Below are 15669 nucleotides of genomic sequence, written 5' to 3'. Positions count from 1 at the left end.
AGGCGATGGAAAACAAGGGGCTGCAAAAAGAGTCCAGGACTGATACTGACATGCTCCAAATGCCAACCGTGGGATATGTGCCTTAGCCCCATGGTTCTGGAAACCCCCAGAAGGCCATAGACAGAGGTGCCCCAAGGACACTCAAGATCCTGCCTTGCCCACAGCCATCTCCCCCGTGCCTGGAACAGTACCTGGCACATTTATTGATGGAAGGAAAGAATAAACAAATGATTTACATTGGAGAACATACTTAAATGTAGAGGCTGGGGAAGGACTAAAGACAGGAGGACCCCATTAAGAACTCACAGCAATATGGAACCCAGGAGGCAGAGGTTCCAGTGAAACGAGATCGCGCCACTGCACTCTAGCCTGCGTGACAGAGCGAGACTCCATCTCAAAAAAAAAGAATTCACAGCAATCATCTGGGTGAGAACTGACCAGGGAAATCAGTGGTGATGGGTACCGAGAGAGGAGCACACAGTCAATCAACAGTGAGGGTGGGCTCAACAGGACTTATAGACTAATGAGATACAGTATACACAGGGCAAGAGGTGTTAAAGACACCTGGCCACTATCCTGATGAAGGAGGGAGAGGGGAATGGGCTGCTTGGGAGAAGAAACCTGTAGGGCTTGGAGATGTGAGATGCTCCAGGCCCAACCTGGAGAACAGCATTTGCATCCTCCACTGAGCAGATATTGTGGGGAGGAGCTAGCACGGGTGGTGAGAAGCAAACAGCGTGGAAAGTAAGAAAGAGCATGATTACTGCAGCCTCCTGCAGAGAGCCGACAGCCTCCCTGAAGCTCTTTTCTCTGCTCACCAGGCCATGCAGCCCCTTACTCAGGGACACAGCTCTAGAGACAGAGGAGTGACTGGATAACAGAAAGGGAAACAGGGGTGCAAGGGTGTGCAACTCATGGCGGCAGGGTGTAGTGCCAAGCTGGGGCCTCTGGCAGCAGCTGAGGTGTCAGGGAACACAGATGTGAGGAGGGCCCATCTCACCAGTGGAAGCTCACGGGGAGGTTTTCAAGCCGCATCCGAGCTAGGGCTGGCAGGACTGAGGACGGATTCTATGCTTCATGGGGAGAGGACCAGGGTGGCTCCTTTCCCACGTATAGGCATACGTTTGGGTGATGGCGTCATTACCTTGGTGTTCCCTACACCCTGTTCCAGAAATTTTGAGAAGCTGGGAGGAGCCAGCAACCTGCTCACGTCTGTGAAATAGACCCTGCCCCTAAACTGTCCTCTATAGATATAGAGACTGCAGGCCAGGGCAGGGGGGCTCCAGGTGCCCAGGGAATATGCTCAGGGTGATCCTCTGACAGCCAGCCCTCAGACGACACGTGGTTCCTAGGAAGGACTTTGAAAAGCTGAAATCTCACCCAGCCACGTGGGCTCCTCGGGAAGGATCCGTGCAAGGGTTCGCAGGTCCACCCTCCCCAGGCTCACAGAGAAGGCCCGGGCTGAGGGGTGGACCACAGGTTTCACTCGCACAAGACCATAGCTTTGGGTTTGAAAAGGACACATTTATTGAGTACCTACTATGTGCCAAGCTCTGTACTAGACACTGAGGATACAAAGATAAATGTGACATGGTCCCTGCCTTTAAGGAGTTCACAGTTCATTGGAAAAAACTGACATACAACCAAATAATTAGAATGTGTAAGGCCATTCTAAGGATTAAATGAGCTGGGTATAGTAAGTGGGAGACAACACTAAGTCATTTAATCCTCACACCAACAGCCTGGGAGAGGTGGCATTGGCCCAATTTACAGGAGAAGAAAGTGAGGTTACATTGGTGAAATCACTGCCTCAGGTCATACAACTAGGAAGAGACACTGCCAGAGGAGTGCTGGAGCGCCACACAGCCTCGTGAGAGTCACTTCTGGGCCTCTCTGCCCAACTGTTTGCTCTGTGGTATCTCACTGGTGGCTTGAAACCTACCAACAGATGGCTCACAGAAATCGGCAAACACTACCAAGCAGGTGACAGCCTGGATTCAGGTTCCAGCTTTAAACTAAAGACTCTCTCCAGTCCCCCCTAGAACATTATCTGAATTGAACTGCCCACTCCCTCTAAAAAGGCTGCCTCCCCAAGAGACTCACAGCAGCTTGCCCTGGACAAGACCAAAAAAGACAATGGATGTGGTCTGCCTTGGGAGTCCCCAAGGGCTGTGCAACGCAGTCAAGTCACCGTCCACTCTTCAGCTCTGAGCTAGCATCTCAGCAGACACATCTGGGCCAGATAAGCCAGTGGGCCTGGGATGGGAGGGACAGAGTGGACCAGGAGGAAGAGGGGGCTGCGAGGGAGAGCACGTTCCTTTCTCTAGAACGCTCATCTGGAGAATGTGGTGTGATGAGTTGATTAATCTCCAACTCCCTCACCAGCACCACAAAGACAAGGGCTGTGGCTGGCTTCACTAACCATGGTAGCCCAAGTGCAAGCACCACACCTGGGCAACAGGAAGCCCCACACCAAGATTTGTTGAGTGAATGAATGAGCTAATGAATGAAGCAGGAGGCCATAAATGCTGAGGGTGTACACCTGCCTCCCTCCAGCATCTTCTACCCACCCTATGAGGAGGGAGAGGAGGCCGCAGGAGAGCTGGGCCACCTGGGGTAGAGTCCAGGTTCTGCTACTTACGAGGTAACCTGTGGCTCTGCGTCCTCCGCTGTAAAACGGGGTCTGTGGGGTTGTCCTGAGAAGTAAATGAGTTAACATTTGTGAAGTACCTGGCAGGCAGTAAGCGCTACGTGTGTTAAATGATAAGGAAGACACCCCACCTCGCCCTCCACTCCCCAGATCACTCTGCCTGTGGGCAGAGACCATCTTCTCCTCTGCTCTTTCAAGGTAACTGTTCGGCCCTTTCCACCCTGAGAGGGTTTCCCTGGGGTAAAGAACCACCGCCTTGTCAGAGCTCCGCGTCCTCCCCTTCTCCCCACCCCGTCCCACCTCCAGCGTCCCCACCCACCCACCTCTGTCTCTCTGTAAGTGACCCTGAGCCCCGTCCAGCTCCGCCAGGCCCCCAAGCTCGCGGAAGGGGCCCCAGCAGCCCCGCTGCGGGCTGGGGGTCCGGGAGGCTGCAGGTTGGACGCGCCACCCCAGTCAGAGCAAGGGCTCGGCCCGCATGCCGCGGGCGCCACCCAGTGGCCACCTGCGGAATCGGCGGCGGAGGCGGCCTACAAGAGCCTGGAGGCCCAGAGGGTGCCCCGACTGACAAAAGGGAGAGAAGGTGGAAGGAAGGGCGTATCACCAAAGGGACTGCTAGCCTGTAGGTCATAGAGCAGTTCATTCAGTCCAGGAAGCAGTGATCCGTGGGCAGGGCTGCAAGGGCGCCGATGCACAGAGCCTGCAGGGGCCCTTTTCTCCCTGTGGGTTAGACATCCCCGGCCCCAGGAGACCCCTCCCATAGGACAATCTTTGGCATGAGTCTGAGGTTCCTGCTCCTGGAATCTCTGGCTTCCCTGTACCGAGCGCATTACACCCACAGCGCCACAGCTCTGGGCTAATGAGAAGACAAAGACGGGACTCTACACCCTGACGCTGGAGAAGCGCCTCGCTCCCTGGCTGGGGTCTCTAGGGAACAGCATTTGGCGTAGAGTCCAGGTTCTAATCCCAGCTCTGCCCTGACTCTACGTGTGCCCAGCCCATCTGTGCCTCGATGTTCCCATCTGCGGAAAAATGATGATAAAAATAAAAATCTACCCAACCTCCTTTCCGGAGGTGGGGGAGGTGAGGCTTGCACGAAATAATGCTGACAAAAGCATTTTGAAGACCAAAAACCATGGTATTCAAAGTTTCCGATCTGTGATGGCTTTAGTAACCAGGTGAATACAAGAAATTACAAATACACTTACTTAAAGAGTAAGCCCCTCAAGTTCTGACATTAAAAACTCCTCAAACAAGAGACTTTTGTTTGGAGGGGAAAGAAAGGAGCATGCAGCTGAGATCCAAAAATACAAAGTTCCATATGGGAAATTTAAATGATCTTAAGGATTTTACTATATAAAATTTAGAAGGCAGCTCGCTCTTCAGGAAACCAGTAGAATAGACATTACAATCCCCAAAGACGTTTGGAGGACGAAGGAGAAGCCAAAAGTTAACTACGATCCTACTTGATCCACTTCAAAAGCAGAATCACAGAACCTCACAGTGACCTAGGACATCCCAACAGCCACCAGCATCTATCCAGAGTGCACATGAACACCTCCGCCTGCCCACTTGTATGGGGCTATTCCTTGCACAAGAACAAATCCACCTGCAGACCCCATTCTGATAGCCACAGCGGTGGAACCCAGGCCCCTGACTATTGGCCCAGTATCATGAGAACAAAGCTGTCCCTCACTTCAGAGTTCAGACCTGGAATCTCAAGGCAGGATGAGAACTGACCCCAGAGTGAGGGAGGGAGGCAGCCCTGGCCCAACCTCTACCCCCAAAATAGAGCAGCGAGCCAAACAGCATTCCCTCACTGCCTGTGTACCATGGGTAGCAGCTGCAGGGAAAGCGAGAACACCTGCTTCAGGAGAGAGGACTGGGGCAAGCTGAGCAGGGGCCCAGCACCTGGCAGGGCAGGGCAGACCCGAATGAGGGATTTCAGCTCCTCTGATTAACACATCTCCTCAAAGTCCGTTTTTTCTGTTGGTTTGTTTGTTTTGTTTTGTTTTGTTTGAGACAGAGTCTCACTCTGTCACCAGGCTGGAGTGCAGTGGCATGATCTCGGCTCACTGCAACCTCTGACTCCCGGTTCATGCCATTCTCCTGCCTCAGCCTCCCAAGTAGCTGGGACTACAGGTGCCCACCACCACGCCCAGCTAATTTTTGTATTTTTAGTAGAAACGGGGTTTCACCATGTTGGCCAGGATGGTCTCCATCTCTTGACCTCGTGATCCGCCCACCTCGGCCTCCCAAAGTGCTGGGATTACAGGCGTGAGGCACCGCGCCTGGCCCTAACAGTCCTTTTTGATATGCAGGGTCCTGTGCGGATCCTAGCAGCCCCCTCCTTTTCCCTCCCCTCTCTTACTGTCTTCCTTCCCTCTTACTGTCTTCCTTCCCTCTCTTACTATCTTCCTTCCTAAGTAGAGAGGGGCGCATACACCATCACAGCCTGTGTATTTCTGCTGCACAGTGTTTTTGTCCCAGTTGGTTCTGTTTCTCAGGCTTTTCTTCCTCCTTGCATCACATGGTACCATGCAATATCTATTTCCTCTGTGGTCCTCCAGAGTGCCAGAATCTCTGGGAGGGAGCTTTGACAGACATCTCTTCTGAGTCCCCCAGGCGGCGTGGGTTGTTGGATTTTACTGAGCTCAACTGTCTAAGTGCACTCGCACAGAGGCAGGCAGAGGGATGAGACGCCTAGCAGCCAAGTGGACAGCACTCTGATGCCAATTCTCATCCTGTTTAGAAGTTCCAGGTCCTGGATTCTGAGGTGAGGGGCAGACCCAGTCCCATGGTAGCAGTATTGGTTTCAAATTAATTCAACAATTCCCTGTTGCTCTTACTCTGGCTTCAGAGCTGTGCTGGGTATTGGGGGACTTCAAAGGCAGGATGAGAAGATCTCAAGACTCCCTCACCCCACCTTTCATTCTGACCCAAGGAAGAAGAGCACTCATCTGGTTGGCCAGACTTCAGGACATATTTGCAAGTGGGTGTGGTCACTATGCATAAAAGATAAGCTGAGGATGTGGCTGCAGAGGTTCTCTGTTCACCCAGCAGATGCACTTCATGGGCCCAGGCTGAGGCACTGTCCTTCCACGTGGCTGGCTAGAGCACAAGAAGAGCAGAGATTTGGGGAGAACAAGGCCCCCATACTCAGCCCAGCTGACCCCAGTTCTCTGCATGGGGTTTATGGTCCAAGCCCAGCTACCAGCAAAGGTAACTTCCTCCTCTATTCTTCCTCTAGGGCTCCCTCTGGGACTTTGCAGGTAGTGGTTGCTAGGGTCTAGGTCTGCCTGGATGCCCTAGCCCTTACACATGGATTAGCACCTCAGTACTGCCAATAGCTTTGATAAGGAGTCATCACCCTCCAGCTCAGCAGGGAGGCTAGCACAGTGCTGAAGGAGGACGGAAGAGCTAGAATATGGCTTCATCAGGGAGTTGGGAAAGGCTTCACAGAGACAGCAGAGTTTAACACTGGCCTTGAAAGACACATAGAGGCCAGGTGCAGTCGCTCACGCCTGTAATCCTAGCACTTTGGGAGGCCGAAGCGGGTGGATCACAAGGTCAGGAGATCGAGACCATCCTGGCTAACACAGTGAAACCCCGTCTCTACTAAAAATACAAAAAAAAAAAAAAAATTAGCCGGGCGTGGTGGTGGGTGCCTGTAGTCCCAACTACTCAGGAGGCTGAGGCAGGAGAATGGTGTGAACCTGGCAGGCAGAGTTTGCAGTGAGCCCAGATGGCACCACTGCACTCCAGCCTGGGTGACAGAGTGAGACTCTGTCTCAAAAAAAAAAAAAGAAAAGAAAAGAAAAGAAAGAAAGAAAGACACATAGGATTCCATAGAAATTTGGAGGCAAAATTGACAAATGGGATCTAATTAAACTAAAGAGCTTCTGCACAGCAAACAAAACTATCATCAGAGTGAACAGGCAACCTACAGAATGGGAAAAAACTTTTGCAATCTACCCATCTGACAAAGGTCTAATATGTAGAAAAATGTGTAAAAGTAGAATCACCTAATTTTGAGAATCTACAAAGAACTCAAACAAATTTACAAGAAAAAAACAAACAACCCCATCAAAAAGTGGGCAAAGGATATGAACAGACACTTCTCAAAAGAAGACATGTATGCAGCCAACAAACATACGAAGAAAAGCTCATCATCACTGGTCACTAGAGAAATGCAAATCAAAACCACAGCAAGATACCATCCCACGCCAGTTAGAATGGTGATCATTAAAAGTCAGGAAACAACAGGTGCTGGAGAGGATGTGGAGAAATAGGAACACTTTTACACTGTTGGTGGGTGTGTAAATTAGTTCAACCATTGTGGAAGACAGTGTGGTGATTCCTCAAGGATCTAGAACCAGAAATACCATTTGAACCAGCAATCCCATTGCTGGGTATATACCCAAAGGATTATAAATCATTCTGCTATAAAGACACATGCACACGTATGTTTATTGCAGCATTGTTCACAATAGCAAAGACTTGGAACCAACCCAAATGCCCATCAATGATAGAGTGGATAAAGAAAATGTGGTATATATACACCATGGAATACTATGCAGCCATAAAAAAGGATGCGTTCATGCCCTTTGCAGGGACATGGATGAAGCTGGAAACCATCATTCTCAGCAAACTAACACAGGAACAGAAAACCAAACACCACATGTTCTCACTCATATGTGGGAGTTGAACAATGAGAACACATGGACAGGGAAGGGAACGTTACACACCAGGGCCTGTCGGGGGGTGGGAGGCAAGGGGAGGGATAGCATTAGGAGTAATTTGTAATGTAGATGATGAGTTGATGGGTGCAGCAAACCACGATGACACGTGTATATCTATGTAACAAACCCAGGAGTTCAAGGTTACAGTGAGCTGTGACTGTGACACTGCACTTCAGGCTGGGTGACAATGAGACCCCGTCTCTTAAAAAAAAAAAAAAATTTTTTTCACCTAATTTAGTAGATACCTGGGAGCCACTGAAAGCTATTGAGCAGGGGAAGGATCTGAGTGCTAAAAGGATAACTCTAGCAGAAGTGTGCAAGACGAATTGGAGCCAAACAAGGGGTGGGAGGACCAGTTAGAATGCAGAGGCAGCAACCCAGGCAAGCAGAATGTAAGGGCGGGGTGGTGGAGCTAGACCAGAGGCCCCAGGTGGAGCGAGCATGGAACCTGGAGGGCTTCATCCCAAGGAAGAGACAAGCTGGACTGCGGAAGATCGCTCTAACGGCTACAGGACAATGAGGGTGCCCGCTAGAGAACCTGGGAAGATGAGGAAGGCGGGGCTGGTTTGCAGAAAAATGAACCTGGCCACCTACCCCAGACCTCTCCACCTCACCTACTACCACTGCTCCCAGAATACACCTGCAGTGGTGTCCCTGGACTGCTGTAGTCAAGAGCTGGAATATCCTCCCCCAGCTCCCCTCCCCTTCCTCACCAGGCTCTCTCACTTATTCTTCAGTTCTCAGCTCCAGCATTGCCTTCTCCTAGAAGCAGCCCCCGAGTCCCACAGTCAGACTTAGTCAAATGCCCTTCTTCCTCCCCAGTACAGTTTCTCACTCACCTCCATCCTAACACTTGTGCTGGGTGAACTGCAGTTACTGTTCACTTCTGTTTCCCCAGTCTTCCCAAAGCCTTTTGAAGACACGTGTTTAGTTTATCCAACATGTATGCAACAATATTTATTGAGCACCTACTATGTTCTAACTCCCAGGTGCTGAGAACTCGCTGTGGAGCAAGGAATGCTTGGTCCAGTGGAGGAAGGAGGTGGCCATTTGAACCGATGCACGGCTAGCTCTTCTTTGACTCTTTGTTCTTCACCACTAGCAAGGCCTGGCACAGAGAAGACTAAATAAATGGTGGTGGAGTGAAAGGAGGACATAATGATTGGGAAGTGTTGCAGGACATCCAGAAAGCAACTAGGAACAGAGGGCTGGAGCAGGAGACGTGACCACAGAGGGATATTTTTGGAATTCTGCCCTGCTCATCTGTAAGTCTGTGTGAGTTGCATTAAACCTGATGTGGAGAGTGCGTGGGGGTCTCAGAGCTTAAAGGAAATATGAAGACAATGAGCAAGCTCCCACCCACATTGCCTCTGCACTCCCAGCACTGCTTGCATGAGCAGGGGACAGACACATCCCTGGCACAGGGAGGCTGTTCCCACTCGGAGCACATCTGTTGAAGGAATGAGGACACCAAGTCTGCCCACACCCTAAGGCCAAACATCAGTTGAGCATCCAACACTTACACTACCGAAAGCTGCTGTCCAAGGAAGCATGAGAGACAGTGGGGAAAAGCACAGCTGCCTCCATGCAGTGTCCCAGCAGCAAACCATGTCTGCAGGCTCTAGACCCACCAGTGATTTTTCTTCTCTTCCTAATTCAATGCAAGGTTTCAGCTCCATCTGAGTGCCTGTGGCACTGAGAAAATTAAATGTAGATTTAATTAATCCCAAATGATCTTGGCTCACTGCAACCTCCACCTTCCAGGTTCAAGCAATTCTCCTGCCTCAGCCTCTCAAGTAGCTGTTCATGCAAAGTGACATTGAAAATGGAAAGACCCTATTCTGGGCATCATTTCTGCTGGTCCTAAAAAAGAGTTATCCAAATTCCCACTCAAGAGCTCCCCTTCTGGCTCCCTGGGGGAAGCCAGCCCAGGTGAGGGCTCCTTCACTCTCCCGCAACTCTAAAATGCACTGTATAAGTTCTTGTGGACAAATTGCCATTAGGAACAGCTTCCAGTTGTCTGAAAACACCTGCGAGTAAACAACCCCATCCCAGTCAAACTGTATGGCTTACCTTTGGAGGTTTCTGAACTTCTGAGCCCTTTTGCCATCCTAGCCCCACCTCTATAGTGCCTATGACCTTCAGCTCCTCCTCCAATGAAGATTCTAGACTGAAAGGTCCATGAAGAAGGAGCCATGCCATTGTTCACTATCACAGCATCTAGTACATCTCCTGGAACATAGTAGGCCCTTGCTAAGGATTTGCTATGTGGATTCAACACCTCTCTTGTATAAGATATAAAGATGTATAGGAGGCCGGGTGTGTTGGCTTACACCTGTAATCCCAGCACTTTGGGAGCCCAAGGTGGATGGATCACCTGAGGTCAGCAGTTTGAGACCAGCCTGGCCAACATGGTGAGATCTTGTCTCTACCAAAAATACAGAAACTAGCTAGGTGTGGTGGTGCGCACCTGTAATCTCAGCTACTTGAGAGTCTGAGGCAGGAGAATCGCTTGAACCTGGGAGGTGGAGGTTGCAGTGAACCGAGATCACGCCATTGCGCTCCAGCCTGGGCAAGAAGAGTGAAACTCCGTCTCAAAAAAAAGATGTGTAGGATACGTTTCCCACCTTGGGACCCATCCTCCTTCACAGGACACAGTCTGGAGAGGGTGTCCCAGGTCTCTTCCCACCAACAGTCCTTTCTCCGAATGTGCCAGGGCTGGCCATTCCCAGCAGTGAGACGCACTCCTGGGTGGCACCAGGGTCAGAAGAGCATGGGTCTAGCCATGGTGGCTCCTTTAGCCCTCCACTCAGGACCTTCCTCCAAGCCTACAAATAATGCAGGCTGGCCTCCCCCATTCTCGACCCTCATTTTCCCCCATCAGCTCAGCACTCCCTGTTCCCTCTAGGATGCTTCCAGGAATATACAGCACCGTTTCAGAGAGGATTGAATGGCATGGCTTCTTTAGCAACCTAGAACACTTAAGCCAGCAAAATTCCTGCTTTATTTCACACAACCAGGTATAACAGCAGAATTCTTCGTCCTCATTAGAAAGCTGTTAGTGCATAGTCCATAGAGCTCCCACCCACATGGTTAAGAGGCAGGTTCAAGAGCCTGGACACCTCAACTCCATCCTGGCTCTGCCACTTGCTTTCTAGTGGTGTTGGGGAAAGTGCTTCATCTCTGCTGGGGTCAGTTTTCTCACCTCTAAAATGAGGTTGATATTAATAGTTCCTACCTCATTGGGATATTATGAGGGTTAAATGAGATCATCCGTCTAAAGCACTTAGAAAGTGAGTATGCAATACAAACCTTCATTATTATCTGTATTTACAGTTTACAGAGGGCCCCACCAGAGGTGTTAACTCTAATTTACAAATATGAGAGGGTGCACACACACTCGCTCTCTTTTCTCAATTTAGGGCAGCACATTCCACTTCACCTTTCTATCCCCAGGAGGCTCCTTTCTGCCTCCTCACGGAAACACCTCCACCAAATCCCACTGCCTCTCCCCCAGCCCACAAAACTGGTCATCTCCCATGCCCTCCTGTCTGCTCTGTATTAATCAGCACAGCCTGTTTCAGATGCCCCCCAAAGCTTAGTGGCTCAACACAACAAAGGCGAGTTTTGCCTTCAGAGTCCAATATGAGTTGAGTGTAGGGGACATTCTACTCCACTAAGGCATTCGGGGACCCAGGCTCCTCCCAAGTAGCTCCACTGTCTTTCAGGGCCTTGGAGTCCCACCCTGGGTCTCCTGCATCCAACAAGCAGACGGGAAGAGAATAGAGGGAGGATGGTCTGGCAGGTTTTAGGACCGTGCCAGGCAGGGCTGCTCATCCCTTTAGCCCACCTTCCGCGGGCCAGAAAACCAGCCCCATTGTTAGCAGCGGTGAATTTGCAGAGGTGTGCAGCAGCTTGATTCTTGTCCTCTCAGAGGAAAGAATTCGGCTGAGGGGCAGAAGTAGTTTTAAGGCAGAGGGAGAGACCGAGGCAAGTTTTAGAGCAGGAGTGAAAGTTTATTAAAAAGTTTTAGAGCAGGAACAAATGGAAGTAAAGTACACTTCGAAGGGGGCCGAGCAGGTGACTCGAGAGATCCAAGTGTGCCATTCAGCCCTTGACTTGGGGTTTTATATATTGACACGGTTCCAGGGTTTCTGTTTCTCCTCCCTTGATTCTTCCCCAGGGGCGGGCTGTCCAGGGCTGCCCACTTGCATGGTGGCCTGCCGGCACTTGGGAGGGGCCACATGCACAGCATGTTTACTGAAGTTGTGCACATGCTTATTTGAGGCATTTCTCCCCTTACCAGTCGAGTGTTCCCAGAGGAAGGTCATATACAGGTTAAACTGTCATTTTGCCTCTTAATGCGCATGCTTGAGCCCACTCGCCCGGCTCCTGAGATCTTCCCAGGAAGCGGCTGCTCACCAGCTTCAGGTGTTTTCTATTGGGAGACTTCCTTTCCTTGGTGCCAGCTATGCCCAATTATTATTTTAGATTGACAGTTAACAACTGCCTGACCATCACCTGAGGGTTGCCTGACATTGCTGTGGGCGGTGGGGGGGGTCCTCTCCTGCCTTGCTCATTTCTGCTTAGCTTCCTACTCTAATACTATGACCCCACCTTACAGCAGTGGAAGCTCAGAAAGATAACCTTTCTGGCCAGGTGCAGTGGCTCATGCCTGTAATCCTAGCACTTTGGGAGGCCGAGGCGGGAAGAGTTCAGGAGTTCAAGACGAGCCTGGCCAACATGGTGAAACCCTGTCTCTACTAAAATACAAAACTTAGCCAGGCATGATGGCGGGTGCCTGTAATCCCAGCTACTTGGGAGGCTGAGATGGGAGAATCGCTTGAACCCGGAAGACAGTGGTTGCAGTGAGCTGAGATCACGCCACTGCAAGTCCAGCCTGAGTGGCTGAGCAAGACTCCATCTCAGAAAAAAAAAAAAAAAAAAAAGATAGCCTTTCCATGTGTCCAGGAGGAGAATCAAACCTGTTTTATGAACATATTGTATTTTTTCTGCTACCTGCTCCTGAAGCAGAGGCTTTTCTGGGAGGAAACTTGAATCTATTCTCTTCAGGCCATTCTCTTAGAAAATAGGCCCAAAGTGATACTCCATGTTTCCCTGCAAATCCTGTAGCAGACGATGTCTCGTCATGAAATCCTGCAGGCAGACATGGGAGAAAGAAGGTGGTCTTCGGGAGAGACGGAGCTGGTGCTGCTCTCAGCTCCGCCGCTCCTTGGCAGCTCAGCTTCCTCCTTTGCAGGAGGGAAGTGGTGGCATGGAGGGCTTTGAGCATTGGTGACAACATATATGAAGAGTGGCCAGGGATATTACTGTCCTTGGCCCTGCTCCCCTGTTCTCCCATCCCCCAACCACCTACCACCACCCGTCCAGAGTCAGAGTCAGGGCTGCCAGGACAGGCACAAGTTCTTCTGGCTGCCTGGGTGGTCTGGTTTGTTTTCAGCCAGTCAACCCCGCTGACAGGGCAGAAACAATGGGGAAGGGGAATAAGGATCAGGACAGCCTGCGAATGTAATTAAGCGAAAGCAAAATCTGAAAACCCAAATCCCTCTCCCGCCCCAACCAATGCCAGCTTGATCTTTTTTGTTTCTGGACCCCGCCCCCAATGCACGCCCCCACACTTCAAGCTCAGCTGATCCAGATGGTCTGTGGATGCTGAGAGCCAAACAGTGTGGGGAATTGGTTGTTTCATAAGCTCCTACAGACTCTGTCACTAATTGTAAACCCATTTGGGACACATTCTGAAACAAGAGGCTTTTCACTAACTTCTAGTTCCTAAACAAACAAACCAACAAACACAAATCAGGATTCATGATTTCTCTCTTATTCTACCCCTTCCCCAGGCTCCTCCTCACCTTGCTTTAAAACAATTACTTGGGAAACAAAGGGCAACACCCACTTCGTGCGCCTCTGGTAATACCGCTGTCACCTACGAGCTCTGGAAGCAAGAGAGTCATTGTTCTCCTAGCAACCCGAACTGCCCCAGCTGCACGTGTCTGGTGCTTGGATTACACCAGCCAGCAGCGGGGGTGTGCATGTTGCTAGGAGAACTTGAACTCGAGTTTAAATTTGCAACCTCTCCTCACTGCCACAGCTTTCTTTCAGCCGCAAACAGACACACGCTCAACTGCAGAATCCACAACACTGGGCCCAACTGGGAAATCCCCAGCCTCAGATAAGACCGGTGTGCTTTTATCCTTTTTTCTTATTTTCTTCTTTCTTGAATTTCAGACAGAGTCGACAACCACACAAATAACTAAGAATTATGAAGATCCATTGTACAATATCGACTGAACACCTCCTATGGCCGGCTGCTGTCCTGGGCACTTCAGACACAGCATGAAGGAAACAGACAGAAGACCTTCCCCTTAGAGAGCTTGTATCTGGGGTAGGGAGGATGCTAAGCAAATAAACACATCAGTATCAGTCAGGGGTCTCCAGACAAACAGAGCCAGGAGTTAGATTAGCTCTAAATCTAGATGACATAGATGTGTGTATGTGTACATATTACATACCTGTATAAAGGAATTTATCTCAGGAATTGGCTCATACAGTTGTGAAGGCTGGCAAGTCTGAGATCTGTGGAGCGGGCTAGCAGGCTGGAAACTCATGTAGGAATTGATGCTGCAGTCCTGGGGCAGAATTTCTTCTTTCATAGGGAAACTTCAGTTTTGCTCTTCAAACCTCTCCACTGATTAGATGAGGCCCACCAAGCTATCAAGGGTAATCTCCTTTACTTAAAGACAGCTGATCGTAAGTGCTTACCACATCTATAAAATACATTCACAGCAACACTAGGTTAGCGTTTGCTTCAATAACTGGGTCTTATAGCTTAGCCAAGTTTGACACATAAAACCAAGCATGCCAAATGCATGCCCAATGTGTTGGGTAGTGATAAGTAAGTACAATGGAGGAAAAGAAAGCAGGTGGAGAGGGACAGGGAGCCCCAGGCAGTGGGGCACAGGAGACCTACCATGTGAGATATAATACATCGTTCAATACAAACTTGAATGAAAAATAAATGAACATACCGAGGCACTGCATTCAAAAAGCACAACAAAATCCTCACTTAGTGACAGATCTGCTCAATCATAACTCTGCAGCACTGGAATTGAGGACAGGAGAGAGGCCATTCGCAGAGCTGTAATTAATATCAGCACAGCCAAAGCAAGAAGCAAGCGTTTAGTCTCCGGTCTTGATGGATCTTCAGAAACAGATCCCTGTCTACAACAGCCTCCTGGCTGAATTCCTGCTTCCACGCTCGCCCCTCCCGCCACTCCTCTGCTCCCACCCCTGACAGTGGTCACAGGTGCCTGGCCTCTTCTCCCCGCCGCCCCGCTTCACTTCCCTGCACCGCCCCCTCCCACTGCAGCTGCAGTCCCGGTAGCTTCTTGCTGGTTCCCCAGCACTCCTTCTCGCTTCTGCCCCAGGCCTTTGCTGCTCCTCCTCCACATCCTGGAAGGGTCTCCTCCCAGCCATGTGCCTGGCTCTCCCCGCACATCCTCCTCAGAAAGGCCAGCCTTGACCACCCCATAAAATAACACCCTCCTCATCACTCTCTGCCTCCTTAGCCCATCTTCTTGGTCTTCATAGCGTGTATGTTAAATATCTGTTTCTCTGTTGATTGTCTTCTCTCATTCTGTTTTTTTAAATTGTAGTAAAATAATATAAAATTTACCATTTTCAATTGCACAGTTCAGTGACATTTAGCACATTCCCAGTGTTAGACAACCATCACCACTACCTAGTTCCAGAACATTTTCGCCACCCCAAAGGAAACCCATACCCATTAAGCAGCCACTCCCCATTTCTCCCTCCTCCAAGCCCTGACAATCTGTCTCTGTCTCTGTCTTCTGTCTCTGCGGCTTTGCCTGTTCTGGGTATATTACATGAAAGGAATCATACAGCATGTGGCCTTTTCTGGCTGACTTCTTTCGTGCAGCATGATGTCTTCGAGGTTGGTCCGTGCTGTAGCGTGGGGCAGTACTTCATTCCATCTACGGCGGAAGAGCGTTCCATTGTGCGGGTGTGCCATGTTTGTTTCTCCCTTCATCCACTGATGGACATTTGGGTTCTCTGCACCTTCTGCCATTGTGAATGATGCCACAGTGAACATACATGTGTGGTGTTTGTTTGAAGGGGACTCTGTCTCCATCATTTTGTGTCCCTGGCCTGTGAACAGACCTGCAGATTAAACTGTGGACAGCTTAATCTTCAGGCAAATAAATAAAAGGCAAAGTTTGGCATCTAATTTAATTTTCC

General features: G+C 50.1%; 1 long non-coding RNA gene across 2 annotated transcripts; it reads right to left on the bottom strand.

Moving 5' to 3' along the window:
* Positions 1-11384: 11384 nt before the first annotated feature.
* On the bottom strand, positions 11385-13358 carry LOC141409218 (uncharacterized). 2 transcript variants are annotated; one of them, XR_012428538.1, is made up of 2 exons: positions 12767-13358; positions 11385-12546 (listed from the first exon to the last, which is right to left on the bottom strand). It is a non-coding gene; the product is annotated as an uncharacterized lncRNA (long non-coding RNA). The 2 variants fall into 2 exon arrangements; XR_012428539.1 differs by having other exon boundaries at positions 13263-13358.
* Between the last annotated feature and the right edge of the window lie 2311 nt (positions 13359-15669).

Source organism: Macaca fascicularis, chromosome 1 (assembly GCF_037993035.2).
Source record: "Macaca fascicularis isolate 582-1 chromosome 1, T2T-MFA8v1.1".
Lineage (NCBI taxonomy): Eukaryota > Metazoa > Chordata > Mammalia > Primates > Cercopithecidae > Macaca > Macaca fascicularis.
This window is presented reverse-complemented; position numbering and strand designations above follow the sequence as displayed.